We start from the raw sequence: 7,254 nt of genomic DNA on the forward strand, positions 1-7,254 counted from the left end.
GATGAGGATGTCCCATATGTTCTTAAGACTGGACTGATTCATTTGCTTCCAAAGTTTCATGGCCTTGCAGGTGAAGACCCGCACAAACATTTGAAAGAATTTCACATTGTCTGCTCCACCATGAAACCCCCAAATGTCCAAGAGGATCACATATTTCTGAAGGCTTTTCCTCATTCATTAGAGGGAGTGGCAAAGGACTGGTTGTATTACCTTGCTCCAAGGTCCATCACGAGTTGGGATGACCTTAAAAGAGTATTCTTAGAAAAAATTTTCCCTGCTTCCAGGACCACAGCCATCAGGAAGGATATCTCAGGGATTAGACAACTCAGTGGAGAGAGCTTGTATGAGTACTGGGAGAGATTTAAGAAACTATGTGCCAGTTGCCCCCACCATCAGATTTCAGAACAGCTTCTTCTCCAATATTTTTATGAAGGACTCAGTAATATGGAGAGAAGTATGATAGATGCTGCCAGTGGTGGAGCCCTTGGAGACATGACTCCTACTGAAGCCAGAAATTTAATTGAGAAGATGGCCTCCAACTCCCAGCAGTTTAGTGCCAGAAATGATGCCATAGTCATTAGAGGAGTGCATGAGGTAGCTACAAACCCATCTGCATCATCTGAAACTAAGAAGCTTGAAGGCAAACTGGATGCATTGGTTAACTTGGTAACCCAGCTGGCCTTGAATCAGAAATCTGTACCTGTTGCAAGGGTTTGTGGTTTGTGCTCCTCTACTGACCACCATACAGACCTTTGCCCTTCCATGCAGCAACCTGGAGCAATTCAGCAGCCTGAAGCTTATGCTGCAAATATTTACAATAGACCTCCTCAACCTCAGCAGCAAAATCAACCACAGCAGAACAATTATGACCTTTCCAGCAACAGATACAACCCTGGATGGAGGAATCACCCTAACCTCAGATGGTCCAGCCCTCAGCAACAACAACAGTAGCCTGCTCCTTCCTTCCAAAATGCTGCTGGCCCAAGCAGACCATACATTCCTCCACCAATCCAACAACAGCAACAACCCCAGAAACAGCCAACGGTTGAGGCCCCTCCACAACCTTCCCTCGAAGAACTTGTGAGGCAAATGACTATGCAGAACATGCAGTTTCAGCAAGAGACCAGAGCCTCCATTCAGAGCTTAACCAATCAGATGGGACAATTAGCTACCCAATTGAATCAACAACAGTCCCAGAATTCTGACAAGCTGCCTTCTCAAGCTGTCCAAAATCCCAAAAATGTCAGTGCCATTTCATTGAGGTCGGGAAAGCAATGTCAAGGACCTCAACCCATAGCACCGTCCTCATCTGCAAATGAGCCTGCCAAACTTCACTCTATTCCAGAAAAAGGTGATGACAAAAATTTACCTAACAATTTCTGTGCAGGTGAATCTTCTTCCACAGGTAATTCTGATTTGCAGAAGCAGCACATTCCCCCTCTTCCATTCCCTCCAAGAGCAGTTTCCAACAAAAAAATGGAAGAGGCAGAGAAAGAGATCTTGGAAACGTTTAGAAAAGTAGAGGTAAACATACCTCTGTTGGATGCAATAAAGCAAATTCCAAGATATGCCAAATTCTTGAAGGAGCTGTGCACTAATAAGCGGAAGCTTAAAGGAAGTGGACGAATTAGCATGGGCAGAAATGTCTCCGCATTGATTGGTAAATCTGTTCCTCAAATTCCTGAAAAATGCAAAGATCCAGGTACATTCAGCATACCTTGTATTATAGGGAATAGTAAGTTTGACAATGCCATGCTAGATTTAGGAGCCTCTGTTAGTGTTATGCCTCTGTCAATTTTTAATTCTCTATCTCTAGGTCCCTTGCAGTCAACTGATGTGGTAATTCATTTAGCTAATAGAAGTGTTGCCTATCCTGTTGGTTTCATAGAAGATGTCTTAGTTAGAGTTGGTGAACTGATTTTCCCTGTTGATTTTTATATCTTGAATATGGAAGATGGATTTTCTCAAGGATCAGTTCCCATCATTCTAGGCAGACCCTTTATGAAAACTGCTAAAACTAAGATAGATGTTTATGCAGGCACACTGTCTATGGAATTTGGTGACATAACTGTTCATTTTAATATTCTGGATGCTATGAAATACCCATCTGAAGATCTTTCTGTATTTCGTGCTGAAATAATTGACCATGTTGTTGATGAATACATGACTGATCTTTATTCTAATCTGCATGCCTCTCATTATTCATGCATTGAGTCTGAAATTGCACTTGATCATATGTCTGAATTTGATGCTGAGAGTGAATCTGAGAGTGATATTGATTGCATGCCTGGTGGTGGTGTTTTACCTCTTGAGATTGATTTTATAGAGTCAGATAGGACTAACCATGTTTCAGGAAGTACACATACCTCTGACTTTCTTTATGAGGTAAAGGCTGAGAAACCATCTCCTTCTACCACTGTCCAGCCGACCACACCAGAATTGAAGCCTCTGCCATCAAATTTAAAATACGCTTACTTGGATGATAGCAAGAGTTTTCCAGTGATTATATCTGCCTCCCTTGCTGATGAGCAAGAGGAGAAGTTGTTGTCAGTTCTCAAGAAGCATAAGAAGGCTATAGGCTGGACCCTGGCGAACATTCCTGGTATTAGCCCATCCACATGTATGCATCGAATAAATTTAGAGGATGGAGCTAAACCAGTAAGACAACCACAGAGAAGACTCAACCCGGTGATTCTTGATGTAGTGAAGAAGGAGATAACCAAGCTTTTGCAAGCTGGAATCATTTATCCTATCTCCGACAGCCAATGGGTGAGTCCTGTCCAGGTAGTCCCGAAAAAGACTGGCCTCACAGTGATCAGAAATGAGAAGGAGGAGCTGATTCCTACTCGGGTGCAGAACAGTTGGAGAGTCTGCATTGACTATAGGAGGCTGAACCAGGTTACCAAAAAGGACCATTTTCCCCTGCCATTCATTGACCAGATGCTTGAACGCTTGGCAGGTAAATCCCACTACTGTTTCCTTGATGGTTTTTCTGGTTATATGCAAATTACTATTGCTCCTGAGGATCAGGAAAAGACCACATTCACCTGCCCCTTCGGCACTTTTGCTTATAGGAGGATGCCTTTCGGCCTATGCAATGCCCCTGGTACCTTCCAGCGGTGCATGATTAGTATTTTCAGTGATTTTTTAGAAAATTGCATAGAGGTGTTTATGGATGATTTCACTGTATATGGATCCTCTTTTGATGGTTGTTTGAATAGTTTGGAAAAAGTTTTGAATAGATGCATTGAAACTAACCTTGTTCTAAATTTTGAAAAATGTCATTTTATGGTTGAGCAAGGTATAGTTTTAGGCCACATTATTTCCAATAAGGGCATTGAAGTAGATCCTGCAAAAATTTCTGTTATTTCACAATTGCCTTACCCCTCTTGTGTGCGAGAGGTGCGATCTTTTCTTGGTCATGCAGGATTCTACAGGCGCTTTATAAGGGATTTTAGCAAAGTAGCCCTTCCACTGTCCAACTTGTTGCAAAAGGAGGTGGAGTTTGACTTTAATGACAGATGCAAAGAGGCTTTTGATTGCCTCAAAAGAGCGTTGACTACCACCCCCATCATCCAGGCACCCGATTGGACAGCCCCTTTTGAGCTTATGTGTGATGCATCAAATTATGCATTGGGGGCTGTCCTTGCTCAGAAAATTGATAAATTGCCCAGGGTGATATATTATGCTTCTAGGACTTTAGATGCTGCCCAAGCAAATTATACTACTACTGAGAAAGAGCTTCTAGCCATAGTTTTTGCTCTTGAAAAATTTCGATCTTATTTGCTTGGTACTCGCATTATTGTTTATACTGACCATGCAGCTCTAAAGTACTTGTTGAAGAAGGCTGATTCTAAGCCTAGGTTGATCCGATGGATGCTCTGGCTCCAAGAGTTTGACTTGGAGATCCGTGATAGGAGCGGAGCACAAAATCTAGTTGCTGATCATTTGAGTCGGATCGAACGTGTCTCTGAGGCAGATTCACCTATTCGGGATGATTTCCCGGATGATCATTTGTATATATTGTATAGTATTTCTGACTCTCTTTCTACTCCCTGGTTTGCTAACATTGTCAATTATTTAGTTGCCTCTGTTTTTCCTCCCTTAGCATCTAAGGCCCAAAAAGATAAGATTAAAAGTGATGCTAAGCATTTTATTTGGGATGACCCCTACTTGTGGAAATTGTGCAGTGATCAGGTCATTAGACGGTGCATTCCAGATCATGAGACTGACTCAGTCCTGCAGTTCTGTCATTCTTCCGCACCGGGAGGTCATCTGGGTGTTCAAAGGACAGCTCGCAAAGTCCTTGATTGTGGTTTTTATTGGCCCACCATCTTTAAAGATGCGTGGAAGATCTGCAGCACTTGTGAGCAGTGTCAGAGAGCAGGAAATACACTTACATGGCGACAACAAATGCCTCAGCAACCTATGCTATTCTGTGAGGTGTTTGATGTCTGGGGTATAGATTTCATGGGTCCTTTTCCTGTCTCTTTTGGTTATGTTTATATTCTCCTTGCAGTTGATTATGTTTCAAAATGGGTGGAAGCCAAGCCCACTAGAACTAATGATGCTAAAGTTGTTGCAGACTTTGTCAGGTCTAATCTGTTTTGCAGGTTTGGAGTACCTAAAGCAATTGTTAGTGATCAAGGAACCCATTTTTGCAACAGGACAATGCATGCCCTGCTTAAAAAGTACGGGGTGGTACACAGAGTATCCACACCATACCACCCCCAGACTAATGGACAGGCAGAAATTTCTAACAGGGAAATCAAGAGAATTCTAGAGAAGATTGTGCAGCCAAGCAGGAAAGATTGGAGTACCAGGCTTGATGATGCTCTCTGGGCACATCGGACTGCCTACAAAGCACCCATAGGAATGTCTCCTTATCGGGTTGTCTTTGGAAAGGCATGTCATCTTCCAGTGGAAATTGAGCACAAAGCATAGTGGGCAGTGAAGACTTGCAACTTCTCTATGGATCAAGCTGGCGAGGAAAGGAAGTTGCAACTGAGTGAGTTAGATGAAATCCGCCTAGAAGCCTACGAGAATGCCAAGTTCTACAAAGAAAAGACCAAGAAGTTCCATGATAGCATGATAGTTAAAAAAGACTTCGTGGTTGGGCAAAAAGTGTTATTGTATAATTCTAGGCTTGGACTCATGAGTGGTAAGTTGAGGTCTAAGTGGATTGGTCCTTTTGTTGTTACTAATGTTTTTCCTTATGGCAAAGTTGAGATCAAAAGCGACTCCACAAACAAGAGCTTCAAGGTCAATGGACATCGACTTAAGCCATTCCTCACGAACCCTTCTTTAGTGGACGTAGTGGTGGAAGAGACTTCCTTACTCCACCCTACTCTTCCTCCACCATGACTTAGGGAGTTTTTCTTTTCCTATCTCCTTCTTTGCTTTTATTACACTTTTCCGATTCTCTTTGATGATTTAATTGTTTTTAATCTTTTAATTGTGCTACATTGAGGACAATGTGTTGTTTAAGTATGGGGGGGAGTGTTCTTTGGTTTTGCTAGTTTTGTTGGTTTTGTTAATTTGTTAGTTGTGTTAATTTGTTAATGTTGTTAGTTTCGTCGGATTTTTAGTTTAATATTTTGGGTCAATTTTGTGTGCACGTACGACTTTGCATGTTTTTCTTTGAATTATAGGATATGTTCAAGAAATGGGTAATTGTTTTGAAAATAAAAGTTCTTGACATTTTGTGACTTGAAATCCTTGATTCTTCTCTACATGTCATGATAGTTTTGAAAGCTCAATTTGAAAGTGATGATTTTACCTTTGTGAGAATTTGAGCCATCCATCATTATAATCATTTGGTGTGTTTTGCCCCATTGATTGCTTGCACAATAGCCTTGGCTTGATTCTTGTTGATGCGTCCTAATTCACATGCATATTTGGAAATGATTAAGGCAATTTTGTTCTTATAAGCTTCTAGCCAAATGGACTTACCTTGAATTAATTCCTTTGATAGCCCTTTTGAGCCTTGTTTCCCTTTCCTTGTTTTGAAGCTCACTACAAGCCTTAAGTGAAAAACCATGATATTACCATATCCTTAAGGAATTTTGGAGCTTTGGAATTGTTTTGGGAATAAGTGTGGGGGGTTTTTGTTTCATTGGACAACTTGTTTTGTTGGCTATGCTTCATGATGTATTTTGGGCCATACTTGATGTACATTGTATATTGGTTAAATGTTGGACATGCTGAATGAAATGTTGTTTCTCAAAGGCCAAAGAGTAAAAAAAAAAAAAAAAAAAAAAAATCGAAAAAAGAAAAAGAAAAGCAATAAAGTTGAGTGAATAAGATCTTAAATGGCACAAGAATGATGAAACTCTTGGTTCTACTCTTCATGTTTAATTTTTATCTTTACTTCTTTTTATTTTTTTCTTAATATGCACTTATTCCCCTTTGCTCCTCTATTCCTTTGGGATTTAGCCACTTATTCCATATTTCTCCATACCTTGTCCTTGGCCCCGTTACAACCTTAAAAGACCTTTTGATCCTCATGTGCTTGTGTTTATGGGTTGATTGTCAATTTTAGAATCTTGCCAAGTTTATGTGGTGTTTGCTTTCATGGGTGCTTTGAGGGTAAATAGTAGCCTAGACACTTGAGAGATAGAGTGTATATCTTGTGAGGCTTTATCACTTTTCATTCTTGAGCTGATTAACTATTTTGCCATGATTGGGTTGCTTGGATGATTTTCATGAATGTCTTGACTTTTTGGATCTCCTTATGTTAGATGTTACCCATTCCTTTCATTCCTTGATGTTCATTGAGAAATATGTGAATGTTTTTGTTTGTCTCCCTCTAATATCCTTGGATTTTGTTCTTTGTTTCATTTTGCCCAGGAGTGCAAAAGGCTAAGTATGGGGGGTTTTGATGTGCCATCATTTTCTTCTATTTTCTAAACCCTTTTTGCACCATTTTAATTATTGATTGGTCTTAATTGTCAATTAATTAGGCAGTTTTATTATTTGGGCTCATTTAGCTAATTTGATGTTTTTAATCTAATTTCAGGAATTAATGAAACATTGGGCTTAATCCGGATTTTGGTTGTGGACTTGAAGAGGGCAAATAAAGCAGCGCTTACCTTAGTTAATTTCTAATTAGGAAATTTCGCAATTTTATTTTATGTTGTTCAGTGTTTATTTCGTTTTGGGCCAGAGTATTGTAATAGGGCCCAGTGACTCTGAGTGACTCTTTTTAAATAGCTGCCTTGGGATTCGTGCAGGGCATTCTATTCTGTTATGCTA

General features: G+C 40.4%; 1 non-coding gene across 1 annotated transcript; it reads right to left on the reverse strand.

Moving 5' to 3' along the window:
- Positions 1-291: 291 nt before the first annotated feature.
- Positions 292-398, reverse strand: LOC114385523. Its single transcript, XR_003660894.1, has one exon. It is a non-coding gene; the product is annotated as a small nucleolar RNA R71 (small nucleolar RNA).
- Between the last annotated feature and the right edge of the window lie 6,856 nt (positions 399-7,254).

The sequence above is a fragment of the Glycine soja genome, chromosome 14, assembly GCF_004193775.1.
Source record: "Glycine soja cultivar W05 chromosome 14, ASM419377v2, whole genome shotgun sequence".
Taxonomy (NCBI): domain Eukaryota; kingdom Viridiplantae; phylum Streptophyta; class Magnoliopsida; order Fabales; family Fabaceae; genus Glycine; species Glycine soja.